The sequence below is a fragment of the Phocoena phocoena genome, chromosome X (genome assembly GCF_963924675.1).
Source record: "Phocoena phocoena chromosome X, mPhoPho1.1, whole genome shotgun sequence".
NCBI classification, from domain to species: Eukaryota; Metazoa; Chordata; class Mammalia; order Artiodactyla; family Phocoenidae; genus Phocoena; species Phocoena phocoena.
This window is the reverse complement of record NC_089240.1, coordinates 128681270-128699452: the sequence shown is the minus strand read 5'-3', so window position 1 is coordinate 128699452 and position 18183 is coordinate 128681270. Positions and strand designations below refer to the sequence as shown.

Below are 18183 nucleotides of genomic sequence, written 5' to 3'. Positions count from 1 at the left end.
TGGCCGCGTCACCACCTCCGTGTGTCTGCAGGGTCTGCCTGGTCAGGGTCCTCTGTGGGCCTGCCTGGAGGGGCCGGCTATTCCAGGAAAGAGCGGGAGCCCACGCAGCGATGGCAGAAGTGGCTCAGCGGCCAACGGATCAAGGTCAGGGGGGCGGCAGGCCTGGCGGCCACCTCAGGCATCCAGGGTGCGCAAGAGGCAGCAGCGCGGCCCCCGGGAGCTGCGCGGGGGGGGGGGGGAAGGCTGAGGACTTGGCGGGGTGCGGCGGCCAGGCCCGGCACGGGCCAGGGAGGACTCATCTGGGCGGGAGGCCAGGAGCAGCAGAGCCAGGGGACCTCGGCTGGCTGGGCCACCTCTGCCAGGACAGGGACTAGAGGGACCAGAACCTGCATGCTGGGATGCGGCGCGGGGGGCTCGGCTGCTGTCCGAGGAGGGGCTGGAGCGACAGAGCCAGTCCTGGCCAGGGCGGAGGCATGGTCGACTTGCGGGTGGCTCGGGGTCCCCTGGATGTGCTCAGGATACGGTGGGAGGCCGTCCTGCGGCTCCGCGGCGCTGGGCGCCGGGAGGTGCCCCGGGGCTGCCGGCTCGCCGTCCACCGGCCCGGATGCTGGTTTAGTGCGCACTCTCGGCTTCATCCTCACCAGGAGGTGCGGGCAGTCTCTCTGAAACAGGGGACTGTGGTAGAAGTGTAACTGAGGTCGCAGTTGAGAGAGAAAAGGAAACCCCGAGTCACAAAAGAGTTGCTCGCAAGCAGCAGCCGCCTGGCTGGGCCCCTGGGCGCCCTCCCCCAGCCGACCCAAGGCCTCTTTGGAGAAAGCGGGACCCGTTCCCAGCAGGACGCTGTGCCCCAGCTTTTACATTCCCGAGACTCGCTCACTCACCATCACCTTTCGCCCTTGGAAAATGACTGAACATGGCCCCTTAGTATGAGTACAAGGCCCACGAAAGGGGACTTGGCGTTTGCAGGTACGAGACTGCAACAAGGTTCGGTAGCTTTCTAAGGAAGTGTCCGAATCGCCCCCTGGCCAGCACCTCCAGGGGCCAGATCGGGGACACTGACTGCTTCCCAGGAAGGGACCTGCGCCCCCACTCAAGTGATGCTCTGGAGCTAAGGGAGTCGAGGGGGCACACAGACCTCCCCCCTCCCCCCGGCGGGCCACTGTCCCCGAGCAGGAGGACGGGAAGGGCCAGCGTTGCAGCAGTGTCCTCTTGCCCCCCGGTGTGACTGCGTGTCAGGCGCGAGCGGCACTGCCCACGTGTCAGGAGTACACGATGACGCCTTGCCCGCGTGTGCTGTGAAACGATCACCACAGGGGGTCCAGTTCACACGCATCACCTCACACAGACACACCAAAGGGAAAAGGAGGAGGGAGAGAAGTGACGTCCCTGTGCTGAGAACACTTCGGGGCCCCCATAACAACGTCCCAACACAGCGCGCGGCACTGCCAGCTCCGGCCGACACGCCGGTCCCCAAGTACCACCTTTAAAGGAAGCTCTCCTGACACGCCTGCCGCCGTCCCAGGCGGCCCCGGGGTTGGCACCCGCCCCCCACCCGCGGGCCCAGCGGCTCAGCCCCTGGAGAGGGCTCCTCCCCCGCCGTCCCCCGCCCTCCTTACCTCGCTCAGGACGTGGGCGGGCCGCTCCTTCGTGGACAGGTTGGTCACGCAGAGGGACGTGTGCATGTCCTGGTGCACTTTGCTGAATCCGTAGCAGTTAAGCTGGCGGATGAAGCTCTTCATACATTCTGTCTTGAACACCTTGTCTAGGCCGTCCCTGTCCAAAACCTCCTTTTGAAACAGCGGCCTGTTGATGCCTATGCAAGTCCCGTCTTCATTCCACCAAATGGACGCAAAGCGACTGCTGTGGACGATCGTCCACAGCTTCCTGGGAAAGGGGTGGAAGAGCAGGCTGCCTTCCCACACGGCCTCGCAGGCGGTGCGAGGCCCTTTCAACAAAGGCTCTTCCGTCAAATCCTGGAAAGCGGCTTCTCCAGGCAGCAGCCTGAGGTCGGGGTGTCCCGCGGGCACGGGCTGGTCCAGGGCGAGGGACTGGGGGGGTGCAGCTCCCTGAGCCGAGGGCCGGAGCCGCTGTGTCGGGAGGAAGAGGCGCCTCGCCGAAGCCGGGCGCCCTGCCCGCGGCAGGGCCCTTCTCGTCCGCAGCCATGCGGAGCGCGGCGGGGCCCTTCTCGTCCGCAGCCATGCGGAGCGCGGCGTGTCCCTCCGCCACGTAAACGGGACAGTGCAGCGCGGCCGGCAGCACCCTGGGCTCACACTCCCGCTCAGCCCCTCACAGAAGTGCTCCGGTGGCTCGGGGGTGACATCACAGCCCAGCCAGCAAGTGACATCATAAAGGGCAGGCCCGTCAGCACGTCAGCCTCCTGCTTCACGCCCGTCATCGCAGGGGGCACGAAGACACTCGTGCACGGGTGCAGAGCCACGGGCCGAGCGCTCGTGCAAACCGGGCACGGCCTTCTGGTCCCGGAGCCCCCGGGCCAGGCAGACGTGCACGGACCCACGTGTGGCCCACGAGGTCAGAGGTCCTCCTGTGTGACCCCTGGCCTTCCGGGCCGTGCACAGCACCCACGATTTCAAGCACGAGCATCGTCCGAGACGCGGCCCACGGTCAAGGGCGCTAAAACTTGACAATTCACCTGTGAACTGGAAGAAAAACCCTCACGATGTCTGGGTCTGCAAAGTGCCTACCTTACCCTCTCCCTGGAGAGGTGTCCCATGGGTGCTGAGCAGGAATCGGACTCTGGACCCCCGCCCTCACCCGCAGCAGCCCTTTCCCTCCATTGCCCACAGCAGAGGCCAGACTCAGATGAAACGTTCAGGGAAATTTATTAAACAGAAACATTGACTGAAACCATTGAACAGAGGGCATGACAACACACAGAGGAACTTCTAACGGCCACCGGAGCCCACGGGTCCCGGCCCTTCCCCCAGGGTCCACAAAAAGGTGCCTCCGCTACACCCCACCCGGCGGCCCTCCGTCTCCCCACAGTCTCCCTTCCTGAGGGCCCCGCGGGTGGCCTCTCGCCAGGAAGATGGGCGCCGGCCATGCCCGCTCCCCCCAGGGCAGACCCTCCATTTCTGGCCCACATGCCCGGGGCCTGGCCCTGCCCTATGGCGGCCACAGGACAGTCCCACAGCAGGGCGCGCGCCACCGAGCCGGGGACGTGGAGTCCCGAGGAACAACGGGGTGGCCCAGCAGAACACAAGCCCTGGGGGGCCTCCCGCAGACCTCCTGCAGCCCCGGTCAAGGTCTTCCTTCCCAAGGTCCCAGGTGGGATCCCAGGTCCTGGGGTGGGTGCTGGCTGTGACCTCGTCCATCCCGTCCTTCCCGCCGGCTCCTGGGACTGGGCTCGGGGTCTCCACGCCGCGCAGGGCTTGGGGGAACTGCTCAGAGGAGAACACACGCACATTTCCACAACAACAGGCAGCGCTGGGCCTGAATCTATGCCCAGAAAGCACACGTCGAGCTCACGACACTGGCCCACAGAGACCAGAGCCTTGGCTGGCACGTGGCGCACCTCAGGGCTCTGCGGGGGGTCGATGGCTAGGGTGTGTGTGTTGGGGGGAGGGGAGCGGGGGCTGGGGGGTTCCTTGACACCTGGGTCCCTCTGGGGCCTACAGGGACACATTTGGGCTTGCCAGTACAGGGAGCCACCTGCCCCAGGGGATGATGAATAGGGGTCCCCTCTCAGGAGGGAGGCCCAGGCACCTTGAGTAGCCCCTAATATGGGGCCAGTAGGCTGCCGGGTCTGGCCTCCCCCTGCCTCCAAGCTTGGGGGCCCCGGGGCCTGCTGAGCCTACTGGCCTGAGGTGGATGCCGGGGGGCTCATCTCTGCAGCCCCGTCCTCATTTCCCGGCTCTTCTGGGATGGGCTTGAGCCCCTCCTCGGGGGTCTCCTCGGCCTCCTGGCCTCCTGCCTGGGCGAGGCCCTCTGGCTCCCAGCCAGGACCTCCTGGGGCCACCGGGGAAGCACTGCCCATCCGGCCAGGCATGGGGACTCCGGGGGCATCTGAGGGTCCTGCCTGACCTAGGTCCGCAGGGGCGGCAGCACTTGCATCTTCCTGAGTGGCCGCGGACGCCTTGCTGGTCTCCCCAGGGCCAGGGGCTGCCCTGGCGGCACCATGGTCTTCAGGGGCTGCCCTGGTGGCACCATGGTCTTCAGGGCCCGCCTCGCCAGCCTTGACAGTGCCGGCAACTGCCCCACTGGCCTCCTCACGTGCCGGGTGGTCCTCGGCGCTACCTTCCTTGGAACGGGCGGCCTGGGCGGTGGTATCTTCACCGGCCGGGGAGGCCTTGGTGCCATGTGCAGTGGTGCCTGCGGTGATGGCCTCATGGGCCGCGGCGGCCTGGGCGGCTGCTGCCAGGCCTCCAACGTCCACACGGGCCTCTTCCTGCCCTGGGAAGTGCTCCCTGCTAGCCGGGTCGGCCTCCCGGGCCTCGGTCTTCTGGATGAGCCGCAGCATCCCCGCAAAGCCGGGAGGCCTCCTCATCAGCCGCATCGTCCTCAGCGTGTCCCGGAGCGTGTCGTTCAGCCGGGCCCGCATCACCACCTGCCGGGCGCGCGCCTGGTCCGCCATGGCCGGGTGCATGGCCCCCTTCTCCAGGGCCGACTGCAGCAGGCCTTCCAGGCGCATCACGTACGCAGAGAGAGTCTCCTGGGGCCGCTGGGCACAGGTCACGAACTTCAGCCGAGCACTCTCCCGGGGGTCCTTGTTCCCAAACACCTGCACCAGCGCGGCCAGGCAGTCCTGGGCAGCCAGCTCGGGATCTTCCGCCAGGAGGCCGCGCACGAGGTCCAGCGCGGGGCCGCGCAAGCTCTCCACCAGCCTCCTCCTCCTCTCCCTCTCAGACACGTGGCGCCACAGGTGCAGCATGTCGTTGGCCTGCTCCAGCCAGCTCTCAGAGGACTCTTCCCCGTGGCCCGGCTCTTCCATCCCAGAGAAGGTTCCCAGCTCCTGGTAGCCCATGCTGTGTAGCATGGGCTGCAAGGCCTGCCTCCACTGCTGGGTCCCGGGCCCTGCCTCACCCATGGCGCCTGCCGCTGTCACAACTGCTTCCTCAGGCGCAGTCATTGCCTCGCCCGTGGGACCTGCCATACTCAGAAGTCCTGCCACGCCTGCAACATTTCTGTAACCTGCAGCTCCTTCCTCATCTGACTCAGCTCCTGCTTCCCCTTCAGCTCCTGCTTCACCTTCATCTCCTGCTTCACCTGCAGCTCCTTCCTCACCTGCAGCTCCTTCCTCACCTGCGGCTCCTGCCTCACCTGAGGCTCCCTCCTCACCTGCAGCTCCTTTCTCACCTGCAGCTCCTTCCTCACCTGCGGCTCCTGCCTCACCTGAGGCTCCCTCCTCACCTGCAGCTCCTTTCTCACCTGCAGCTCCTTCCTCACCTGCGGCTCCTTCCTCATCTGAGGCTCCCTCCTCACCTGCACCTCCCTCACCTGCAGCTCCTTCCTCACCTGCGGCTCCTGCCTCACCTGAGGCTCCCTCCTCACCTGCAGCTCCCTCCTCACCTGAAGCTCCTGCCTCACCTTCAGCTCCTGCTTGACCCTCAGATCTTTCCCCACCTGTAGCTCCTGCCTCACCTGCATCTCCTGCCTCACCTGCAGCTCCCTCCTCACCTGCAGCTCCCTCCTCACCTGAAGCTCCTGCCTCACCTTCAGCTCCCTCCTCACCTGCACCTCCCTCCTCACCTTCAGCTGCCTCCTCACCTAAGGCTTCCTCCTCACCTGTGTCTCCCTCCATACCTGCGACTCCCGCCTCCCCTGCAGCTTCCTCCTCCCCTGCAGTTCCTGAGTGACCTGCAGTTCCTGCCTCACCTGCCCTGCCAACCACTGCTTGTCTCTGGGGCTGCTCAGGGAAATTGGGTCTATCCTGTGAATCAGCATCAGGGGCCTGGGGCAGGCAGACCACAGTCCAGGGCCCTCCCTTGCCTGGTATTTGGCGGGGGAGCAAGCTTCGATTTAAACACTCAGCAAACTCGACCAGGGCAACACTCGACCCCAGCTCCTTTCTGTAGACCTTGCCCAGCACTCGGTACCTGCCCAGGGAACGCAGGGCAGCCTGCACAGCCTCCTGGAATTCCTGGTCTTTGCAGTCATCTGGGATTCCCAGGATGAGCAGAGATCGCTGAGCGTTCACGCCCATCGACCTGCACCAGTCCCGCAATACCGCCAGAGCCATCGCCATCTTCCAGGACCTGAGGGTGGGGGGAAGCGATCAAACAGGTGTGCACAGGCTGCTGAAGTGTGGGAATCGGCCTGTGGGTGCAAAGAGGAGAGGATCATGTTTGTGCCACACAGCCCACCCTAGTGCCCCTCACAGCAGCAGCCTGGAGCACCTCCCTGCCCTGTTTGGTTTGTCTGACTTTAGGAAACTTTTTTAATAAATTACATTTATTTACAGGATAGAAGGCTAGGGACTTCCCTGGCGGCGCAGTGGTTAAGAATCCACCTGCCAGTGCAGGGGACACAGGTTCGATCCCTGGTCCGGGAAGATCCCACAAGCCGCGGAGCAACTAACCCCACGCGCCGCCACCACTGACCCAGCGCTCTAGAGCCCACGAGCCACAACTACTGAGTCCACGTGACACGACTACTGAAGCCCACATGCCTGGAGCCCGTGCTCTGCAACAAGAGAAGCCACCGTGATGAGAGGCCTGCGCACCGCAACGAAGAGTAGCCCCCGCTCGCTGCACCTAGAGAAAGCCCGCGCGCAGCAACAAAGACCCAACGCAGCCAAAAGAAAGAATAAAATTTAAAAATAATAACAAAAGAGCACTTGTTGCGGACGACTCAAGAAACAATAAAATAAAATAAAATAAAATAATTTTTTAAAAAAAGACAGATAGAAGGCTCGTCACCTTTTCTACATTTCTGGCCTCAGTTTTAGGAAGCTGCCTTTTTCCCAAGGAATTTCTCAAGTCTTCCAATTTGTTAGCATAAACATTTCCATAATATCCCATAATATTCCCCTATATCCCCTTTTTTAATGTACATCTGATCCGTAACGTTGGCCCTCTTTCATTCCTCATATTGGTGATCAGCGTTCTTTCTATTTTTCCGTGATTCATCGTTCTAGGACTTTCTCGGTCTCCTTGCTCTTTTGAAAGAAGCGCATGGCTTTGTTCGTCGTGTCCATAATTTGCTTTCTATCACTGATTTCCTCTCTTAGCTCTCTTATTACTTCATTTTATGTTTCCTTTGCTCTTCTTCTTCTAGCATCTCTAAATGGACTGTTAGCTCATTGATTTTATGTCCTGACTCTTTTCTAACAGAAGCATTTAGAGGAATACAGTTTCCTCCTGTCGCTTTTTGCTGCCTCCCACTAATTTTGGTAAGTTGTGCTTTCTTAGTATTCACGTTGAGATATTTTCTAAGTCCCTCTGTGATTTTTTTTCTTTGATCCATGGGTTTCCCAATATTTGAAGATATATTATCATTAGTACCATCAAATAAAATTCCCCCGTGACGAGAAAACTTATCATGTAAACTTGCAATACTGCTAAATTTATGGAGACATTTTTACAACTCTGGTACGGCGTGTCCGGGTGAATGTGCAAAGCACCCTCGTAAGGAATCTGTGTACTCTGTGTGGAGGCCAGGGCCTTGCCCTGCCCACCCACCTCTGCAATTCCTGTGCCACCCGGACAGAGGCGACCTGAAGCTCTCGATGCCTCATGCAGCGGGCCAGAGCCCCTCCCTGGACCCCCACAAATCCATCTGCCATGGCCAACAGCCTCCACCAGATCACAGCAGCCCCAGCGCCTCCCCCTCTCAGCATCACTTACGCCCCCCGTGGCCAGGCGGCTCCTCCCCGGCCCCTCGCACTACATCCCCTCCATACACCCTCCCCCACCCACCAGCTGGTGGCGCTCCGCTCTGGGCCCTGGAAGCCGGGCGCCCCGCCATGCGTACGGGCCAGACTGCCTCTCTCACCTCCCCACACCGGGGAGTCCTCCCCCGAGCACACTCAGCGCCGGGGGCTCTCGCTTCTCGTACCCCAGACGCACAGCCCACCCGTCTTGCCCCCGCCCACCCGGGAGCCGGAGCCCCTTAACTGCCACGAGCGTCCGCCCCCCCCCGCCCAACGCCCCGCCCCGGCGGGAGCTCCCCTAACGCCTACCGCACCCGCGCCCGGGAGTCCTCCCCATCGACCCCCGCCTCAGCCAGGAGTAGCTCCCCCTTCCTCCCGCCACACGCAGGAGCCGTTAGCCCTCCCTTCCGGTCTCGGCCCCGGGGGTGGGGGGTGGGGGGGGTTGGGGGGGTGGGGGATGGGGCCCGGCCGTCCCGTGCTCCCCACCCCCGCAGCCAGTCATCCTCTCCTCTGGCCCCAAAGCCGGCCCCACCCGACCGGCAGGAAGCCCTCCGCTCCGGCCCCCCCACCCACGCTTAGCCATTAGCCCCACCCTCTGCACCCCGACTCCAGAACGCCCCCCACCAGCCACCCCGGAAACCAGCGGTCCTCCCCTCTGACCCGCTCACTGGGGGACCCTTCCCTCAGCCCCCCTTCAGCCCGCTACCCTCCGCCGCCGCTCCCCCACTCCCAACCGAGCAGCCCGTAGCCCTCCCCCGACCTCCACTCCTTCCCAGGGCCCCCGGTACCTGCGGAGTCCAGCCCCCGGCAAAGCCCCCGCCTGTCTCCTGACTTGCTCTGACTCTGTGGATGGCTCCGGAGTCCCGCTCACGAGGGGCTGAAGAGCTCGTCTCAGCAGAGCAGCCAGGAACTGTGCTGCCGACTGCCCCAGGCACTCTGTGCGAACGCCACGTGCGTTTCCGGCTGCTCCCGGAAGCCCCAGGAAGATGAGGGAGAACGTTCTAGACGTCTCTTTACAGGGAAAGTGGTTGGATCAGAAGAGCACGTGAGGAGGGGCTTTGCTACGGAAGCACCAATAGCCACGCGCACTGAGGGCCTGAGGTCCCAAGGCTTGGCGCCTCCGGAAGCAAAAGACACGCCCATTGGCCTTCCACCAATAGGAAGGCCTCCCTGCAAGGCTGCGGAGTTGGGGGAGCAAACTTGGCGATGCAGAGCCCATTGTGGCAAGTACGTCCACTTGTCTTCACAGGTGGTTTTCTACTGTGATTGATAATGTCATAAACCTATTCTTATTTCTTTGGTTTGTTTTAATTTTTGAATTTTATTTTATGTATTTTTTTATACAGCAGGTTCTTATGAGTTACCCATTTTATACATATTAGTGTACATTTGCCAATCCCGATCTCCCAATTCATCACACCCCCCGCCCGCCCCCACCATTTTCTCACCTTGGTGCCCATATGTTTGTGCTCTACGTCTGTGTCTCTATTTCTGCCCTGCAAACCGGTTCATCTGTACCATTTATCTAGGTTCCACATATGTGCATTAATACACGATATTTGTTTCTCTCTTTCTGACTTCCTTCACTCTGTATGACCGTCTCTAGATCCATCCACGCATCTACAAATGACCCAATTTCGTTCTTTTATACAGCTGAGTAATAAATAATAGTAATAAAGCTCTTCTTCATATGGACTGATTTCTTGTCTAGTTGTATCAACTAGCCATCCTCTCACAAGGCACAAGAGAATGAGGCAGCCGTCTGGGGCCTCTTTTATAAGGGAGGTAATCTCATTCATGAGGGCTCCCCCCTCATGGGCTAATCACTTCCCAGGGCCCCACCTCCAAATCCCATCCCTGTGGGGGTTAGAATTTAACAGGTGAATGAGGGGCAGAGGTTTACAAATATTCAGTCCATAGCAGTGTCTGTCCAACTATTGTTGCTCCTATGCCCCCTTTATCCTGCTGAGATACTCAAGGTTTTCATTTACATTTTAACTTCTCTACTGCCTTCTTAGGCAATTATCAGTTTTCACTAAAACTTTACAATTCACCTATGAAATGGAAAACAGCGCTCACCATCTCTGGGTCTGCAAAGTGCCTACCCTACCCTCTCACTGGAGAGGTGTCCCATGGGTGCTGAGCAGGACTCCGACTCTTGACCCCCGCCCTCACCTGCAGCATCCCTTTCCCTCCATTGCCCACAGCAGAGGCCAGACTCAGCTGAAACTTTCAGAGAAATTTACTAAGAGAAACTTTGACTGAAACCATTGAACAGAGGGCATGATAACACAGAGAGGAACTTGTAACAGCCACCAGAGTCCGGGGGTCTCTGGCCCCCCCACCAGGGTCCCCAACAATGTGCCTCCACTACACCCCACCTGGCGGCCCTCCATCCCCCCACTGCCTCCCTTCCTGAGGGCCCTGCGGGTGGTGTCTCGCCAGGAAGATGGGTGCCGGCAATGCCCGCTCCCCCAGGTCAGCCACTCCCCCTCTGGCCCACATGCCCGGGGCCTGGCCCTGCCCTATGGCTGGAACAGGAAAGTCCCACAGCAGGGCACCCACCACTGAGCGGACGACGGGGTGTCCCGAGGAACAACGTGGTGGCCTTCAGTTGTACTGCTAATTACTTTCACATTTCCAAGGAAATTCCTATTCCAATGCCATATTATCTTGTTCACCATCACAAAACAATATGGGAATCTTACAATTTGTTTTACACAATCGCAAAACTCTTGTCGTTGAACTGAATTAGTGCAAATACATGTGTGATTAATGTCATTTGCAAACTTAGATACTGAAGCTTATTAAGCCTTCTTTTAAATGGAACAATATTTGAAAAATTCCTAAAGAAAACACAGATGATATTCCATGTCATCTTACACAACAGGAACCCAAAGATGCTACACACCATGTTCCCCCCACTCGCAGGGGCCCTCACTACTTGGAAACTCGACCGCTCTCTCTTCAAACTCAGAGTGAAGGACCAGCCTCACTTGCTACCAGTGAACTTGGGCCTGGAAGGAGCCTGGCTGCTGCTCTGGCTCAGGCTCCCTCTTCCTCGTCGCTCACACCCTCTGCACACAGGGATGGGAAGGACCTGGGATCCAAGCTACTGACCCTGAGCAGATGCTCCAGGACCTGCCACTTGCTGGTCTCCGCGTAGGCCCGGGCACCCCACAGGAACTCGTAGCGGGCAGGGTCGCTGTGGGGCACCTGCCGGTACTCCAGGTAGCCCTCCTGCACCCACACTTCGGTGAGCAGCTCCCTGGGCTCCCCATAGATGCAGGGCTCCCTCCCGGCACACACCCCCATGCTGCCGAGCACTCCCCACACCTCCTCCTCAGGGGCGCGGTCACCGAACAGGGTGATCACGCCCAGGACCAGCACCAGGAGGCCGGCCTCGGGCGTGCTCTGCCCATCGCTCAGCACTGCATCCCAGGTGAGGCCCAGGGTGGGGACCAGGACGTACGTAGGTGCGCTCGCGGGGGTCCACCTCCTTCACATCCAAGCCAAACACCAGCTGCATTCACTCGCAAGCGTGGCTGAAGATCACGGGGAAGTGGTCCCGATGCTCCCGGAGGACCGTACTCAGCATCTCCGCCTTGGAGGTCGGCTCCCTGGGGCGATACTTGAGCAGGAACGCCACCAGGTCAGCCATCAGCACAACAAGTGCCTCCTGGGGCAAGGACTCGGCATAGGCGGAGAAGGAGGGGGCGCCAGGGGAGGCGGAGGACGAGGGGGATGCGGCCTCCTCCCCCGCAGCCCCCAGCAGCGGCGCCTCCACCGGACCCTGGGCCGGGACTGGGGCCTGAAGGTCGGCCTCAGGCTGGCGGAGCTCACTCATCTCGACCGGGGACCTGATCACTGGGGTCGGGCCGCCCACGGGAGTGTGAGCAGGGGACCTCGTACCTGGGGTAGAGAGGGGGTGTGAGCGGCCTCGGCGGAGAAAGGCACCCTGGGCAGCTCTGACAGAGGCCACTTACAGGTCTCATCTTAAAGGCTGCCCCCGGGCCTCACAGGGGCGCTCCTCCTGGGCGGCCTGTCCCCTGCCAACCTGAAGAAGGAAGTGAGGGGGCTCCTCAGGGTACAGCCAGCACGGCCCCAGGTTCTGGGGCTGATGGGGCATAGGGGTGACTTGGGTGTTGTGGGGTCCCCTCTGTTCTGGGAGGGGGAGCCCCTGGGTACACACTCAGGGCACGCACCTCCCCTTGACTCCTGGCACTGCCTGGGCCTCCTCTGCTCTGTACCCCGAGGACACGGTCCTCAGACCTGGGCCTTCGCCTCCCGGTTCCTGGAGCCCCTGTAAGAGGAATGGAGGGCGCACCTCTTGTGTACACTGTGGCACAGCTCTGGGCCTCGGTGCTGGTAGGAGGATTGGGCCGGACACTGTGAGGTCCCCCCAGTTCTGAGTTCCGGGGTGGGTGGTCCCCTCGGGGCTCGCTCGTCGTGCTCACTGTTCCCCTTAAGGGCCTGGACCCTCCCCTTTGCAGGCCGGAGGAGAAACTCAGAACAGGACCCCGAATCTGAACAGAAAGCAGTGAGGGGGCCCCACAGGTGGCCGCACCTGCCCAGGGCCTCCCGAGGGTCCTAGGATGGAGAGATGCTGGGTCCTCACCTCCTCCTCACGTCCTGCCTGGCCTCCCAGCACTAACCACAGGGGCAGGTTTCTGTTGAGGCCCCTGTTCCAGGGCTGGGGGTCTGCTCAGTCCTCCCTCGGGGGCCTGGGAGTCCACCCTCTGCGGACCTGAAGGCTCACCCCTCACACCAAACACCTGACCTCCTGAGGACCCCGACCCAGAGGTCAGGAAACATCTCATCTGCTGACCGTGCTCTGGCGCCTCCAAGGCACCCCCGGAGGGGCAAAGGATCCCTCCCTGTGTTGGGGTCTAACGTCCTCAGTCCTTCCTTCCTCGCGTGCAGGCTGGACTCTGGGCAGGACCTGGGATTGTCCCGTCTGCCAGTGTGAGTCCCTGCTCCTTATACCAGGTCTCCAGTCTCTCAGAGACCCTGACGTCAGGACAGGCCTACCGTGCTCATCCCGCCGCGGGGCCTCCCACGGCCACCTGCAAGGGCGGTGATCTGGTGGGTCCCTTTTGTCCTCCCTCAGGGTCCCCTCAGTCCTGCCTAAGGGCCCTAACCTTAGTCCACCAGGGACCTGACATTTTACCCTCTGCGCTCATGAGACCCCGCCCCTTATCCCAGGTCCCCAGCTTCTCTGAGACCCGGAAGTCAGGAAGTGCTGATGTGTTCATCCCGCCCTATGACCTCACTGGGCCAACTCTGTTCTGGGGTCCATGTTTCCCTTAGTCCTCCCTCAAGGCCCTCACCTTGACTCCACGCAGGACCTGGCATTCTAGCCATAGCACACCTGAGAGCGGACGCTTATACCTGTTCCGAAGCCTCTCTGAGACCCGGATACGTAAGTGAGGACTCGCTGCCAAGTGCTCATTCCACCCCAGGGCCTCCCAGGGCTGAAGGCAGGGAAGGGTATAAGGGTCAGGGTCTCACAGAGACTGCGGAGCGGGTATAAGGGGTGGGGTCTCATAGAGGCTACGGAGGGGTATAAGGGGCGGGGTCTCAGGCAGGAACAGGAGAGAATACCAGGTCCTGCGTGGAGTCAAGGTGAGAGCACATAGGGAGGATTGAGGGGAGCCTGGATCCCAGAACAGAGCTGGTTGTTGGAAGCCATACGGCGGGATGAACACATGCAGCACTTCCTGACATCCGGGTCTCAGAGACGCTGCGGAGGGGGAGCACGGGGCGGGGTCTCAGAGAGGCTGCGGAGGCGGTATAAGGGTCGGGGTGTCTGGTGAGCACGGGAGAGAATCCCAGGTCCTCCGTGGAGTCCAGGTGAGGGCCCTGAGGGAGGACTGAGGGGAGCCTGGACCCCAGAACACAGTTGGCCCTGGGAGGCCATAGGGCGGGATGAGCACGTGCAGCACTTCCTGACATCCGGGTCTCACAGACGCTGCGGAGGGGGAGCACGGGGCCGGGCCTCACAGAGGCTAGGGAGGGGGTATAAGGGTCGGGGTGTCTGGTGGGCACGGGAGAGAATCCCAGGTCCTCTGCGGAGTCAAGGTGAGCACCCTGAGGGAGGACTGAGTGGAGCCTGGACCCCAGAACAGAGTTGGCCTTTCGAGTCCATAGGGCGGGATGAGTATGTGCAGTACTTCCTGACATCCGGGTCTCAGAGACGCTGCGGAGGGGGAGCACGGGGCGGGGGGTCTCAGAGAGGCTGGGGAGGCGGTATAAGGGTCGGGGTGTCTGGTGAGCACGGGAGAGAATCCCAGGTCCTCCGTGGAGTCTAGGTGAGGGCCCTGAGGGAGGACTGAGGGGAGCCTGGAGCCCAGAACAGAGTTAGTCCTGGGAGGCCATAGGGCGGGATGAGCACGTGCAGCACTTCCTGACATCCGGGTCTCAGAGACGCTGCGGAGGGGGAGCACAGGGCGGGGGTCTCAGAGAGGCTGGGGAGGCGGTATAAGGGTCGGGGTGTCTGGTGGGCACGGGAGAGAATCCCAGGTTCTGCGTGGAGTCAAGGTGTGGGCTCTGAGGGCGGACTGAGGGGAGCCTGGACCCTAGAACAGAGTTGCCCTTGCGAGGCCATAGGGCGGGATGAGTACGTGCAGCACTTCCTGACATCCGGGTCTCAGAGACGCTGCGGAGGGGGAGCACGGGGCGGGGCCTCACAGAGGCTATGGAGGGGGTATAAGGGTCGGGGAGGCTGGTGGGCACGGGAGAGAATCCCAGGTCCTCTGCGGAGTCAAGGTGAGCACCCTGAGGGAGGACTGAGTGGAGCCAGGACCCCAGAACAGACTTGGCCTTGCGAGGCCATAGGGCGGGATGAGCACGTGAAGCACTTCCTGACATCCGGGTCTCAGAGACGCTGCGGAGGTGGAGCACGGGGCGGGGTCTCAGAGAGGCTGCGGAGGCGGTATAAGGGTCGGGGTGTCTGGTGGGCACGGGAGAGAATCCCAGGTCCTCCGTGGAGTCCAGGTGAGGGCCCTGAGGGAGGACTGAGGGGAGCCTGGACCCCAGAACACAGTTGGCCCTGGGAGGCCATAGGGCGGGATGAGTACGTGCAGCACTTTCTGACATCCGGGTCTCAGAGACGCTAGGGAGGGAGTACGGGGCGGGATCTCAGCGAGGCTAGGGAGGGGGTATAAGCGTCGAGGTGTCTGGTGTGCATGGGAGAGAATCCCATGTCCTGCGTGGAGTGAAGGTGAGCTCCCTGAGCCCTGAGGGCAACCTGGATCCCAGAACAAAGTTGGCCCTGGGAGGCCGTAGGGCGGGATGAGCAAGTACAGCACTTCCTGACATCCGGGTCTCCGAGACCCTCGAGAGGGGGCGTCAGGGGCGGGGTCTCAGAGAGGCTGGAGAGGGGGTATAAGGGGCAGGGTGTCTGGTGGGCACTGGAGAGAATCCCAGGTCCTGTGTGGACTCAAGATGAGGGCCCTGAGGGAGCACTGAGGGCAACCTGGATCCCAGAACAGAGTTGGCCCTGGGAGGGCGGGGTGAGCAAGTGCAGCACTTCCTGACATCCGGGTCTCAGAGAAGCTGGGGACCTGGGTTAAGGGGCGGGGGTCTCATGAGCGCAGAGGGTAAAATGTCAGGTCCTTGGTAGACAAAGTCTAGGGCCCTTAGGCAGGACTGAGGAGACCCTGAGGGTGGACAAAAGGGACCCACCAGATCACCACCCTTGCAGGTGGCTGTGGGAGGCCCCGTGGCGGGATGAGCACGGTAGGCCTGTCCTGACGTCAGGGTCTCTGAGAGACTGGAGACTTGGTATAAGGAGCAGGGACTCACACTGGCAGACGGGACAATCCCAGGTCCTGCCCAGAGTCCAGCCTGCACGCGAGGAAGGAAGGACTGAGGACGTTAGACCCCAACACAGGGAGGGATCCATTGCCCTTCCGGGGGGGCCTTGGAGGCGCCAGAGCACGGTCAGCAGATGAGATGTTTCCTGACCTCTGGGTCGGGGTCCTCAGGAGGTCAGGTGTTTGGTGTGAGGGGTGAGCCTTCAGGTCCGCAGAGGGTGGACTCCCAGGCCCCCGAGGGAGGACTGAGCAGACCCCCAGCCCTGGAACAGGGGCCTCAACAGAAACCTGCCCCTGTGGTCAGCGCTGGGAGGCCAGGCAGGATGTGAGGAGGAGGTGAGGACCCAGCGTCTCCCCATCCTAGGACCCGCGGGAGGCCTTGGGCAGGTGCGGCCACCTGTGGGGCCCCCTCACTGCTTTCTGTTCAGATTCGGGGTCCTGGTCTGAGTTTCTCCTCCGGCCTGCAAAGGGGAGGGTCCAGGCCCTTAAGGGGAACAGTGAGCACGACGAACGAGCCCCGAGGGGACCACCCACCCCGGAACTCAGAACTGGGGGGACCTCACAGAGTCCGGCCCAATTCTCCTGCCAGCACCGAGGCCCGGAACTGTGCCACAGTGTACACAAGAGGTGCGCCCTCCATTCCTCTTACAGGGGCTCCAGGAACCGGGAGGCGAAGGCCCAGGTCTGAGGACCGTGTCCTCGGGGTACAGAGCAGAGGAGGCCCAGGCAGTGCCAGGAGTCAAGGGGAGGTGCGTGCCCTGAGTGTGTACCCAGGGGCTCCCCCTCCCAGAACAGAGGGCACCCCACAACACCCAAGTCACCCCCATTGCCCTGTCAGCCCCAGAACCTGGGGCTGTGCTGGTTGCACCCTGAGGAGCCCCCTCACTTCCTTCTTCAGGTTGGCAGGGGACAGGCCGCCCAGGAGGAGCGCCCCTGTGAGGCCCGGGGGCAGCCCTTAAGAGGAGACCTGTAAGTGGCCTTTGTCAGGGCTGCCCAGGGTGCCTTTCTCCGCTGAAGCCGCTCACACCCCCTCTCTTCCCCAGGGATGAGGTCCCTGCCTGTCATCTGTGCGCACACTCCCGTGGACGGCTCGACCCCAGTGATCAGGTCCCCGGTCGAGATGAGTGAGCTCCGCCAGCCTGAGGCCGACCTTCAGGCCCCAGTCCCGGCCCAGGGTCCGGTGGAGGCGCCGCTGCTGGGGGCTGCGGGGGAGGAGGCCGCATTCCCCTCGTCCTCCGCCTCCCCTGGAGCCCCCTCCTTCTCCGCCTATGCCGATCCCTTGACCCGCGAGGCACTTGCTGTGCTGATGGCTGACCTGGTGGCTTTCCTGCTCTTCAAGTTTCGTACCGGGGAGCCGACCTCCGAGGTGGAGATGCTGAGTACGTTCCTCCGGGAGCATCAGGACCACTTCCCCGAGGTCTTCAGCCTCGTTTGCGAGTGCCTGCAGCTGGTGTTTGGCTTGGATGTGAAGGAGGTGGACCCCCGCGAGCGCACCTACGTCCTGGTCCCCACCCTGGGCCTCACCTGGGATGCGGTGCTGAGCGACTGGCAGTGCACGCCCGAGGCCAGCCTCCCTGTGCTGGTCCTGGCCATGGTCACCCTGTTCGGTGACCGCGTCCCTGAGGAGGAGGTGTGGGGACTGCTATGCACCCTTGGGTTTTGTGGCGGGAGGGAGCTGCTCACCGAAGTGTGGGTGCGGACGGGCTACCTGAAGTACCGGCAGGTGCCCCACAGCGACCCTGCCTGCTACGAGTTCCTGTGGGGTCCCCGGGCCTACGCGGAGGCCAGCAAGTGGCAGGTCCTGCAGCATCTGCTCAGGATCAATAGCATGGATCCCAGGTTCTTCCCATCCGTGTCTGCAGAGAGCGTGAGCGATGAGGAAGAGGGAGCCTCAGCCAGAGCAGCAGCCGGTCCCACGTCCAGCAGCTTCTCCCGTGGGGCAGGAAGGGGGGCTGACCCTTCACTCTGAGTTTGAAGAGGGAGCGGTCAGCCTTCTAAGCAGTGAGAGCCGGGCGAGTTGGGGGAAGCCGGTGTGCAGCATCTTTGGGTTCCTGTTGTGTATGTTGACATGGACTTCCATGTCTGTTTTCTTTAGGAATTTTTCAAATGTTGGTTCTTTGAATAGAAGACTAAACAAGCTTCAGTGTCTAACTTTGTGTATGACGTTAATCCCACAGGTATTTGCACTAATTCAGTTCAAGAACAAGAGTTTTGCTGTTTGTAAGAGAGGTTGGGAAATCTCCCAGTTCGTTTTGTGACCGTGTACAAGATAACAGGGAATTGGAATCAGAACTGCTCTGGAAACGTGGAAGTACTTAACAGTGATATAGATGGGGGAAGAAATAGAAAAATAAAAGCCATTGTTGTTCCAGTTCTTGCTTCCCTGTCTTGTCTGTCATTCTGTAAATAAAACGAACTATCTCTGTTGAGTTGGATTTGCACGGGTATTTTAAGAAAGTAGGAGAAGGTTCATCTCTGTCAATAAGCCCCCTGCCCACTGGCTTGTTTATTCCGCAGACCTCCACGGAGCCTCTGCTC

At 61.4% G+C, this 18183-nt stretch overlaps 1 protein-coding gene and 1 pseudogene across 1 annotated transcript in view; one reads left to right on the top strand and one right to left on the bottom strand.

The window, feature by feature from the left end:
- TEX28 (testis expressed 28) overlaps nt 1–18183 on the top strand; it is a 188697-nt gene that overhangs the window by 66798 nt on the left and 103716 nt on the right.
- LOC136142724 (melanoma-associated antigen 8-like) lies at nt 10874–11675 on the bottom strand (annotated as a pseudogene).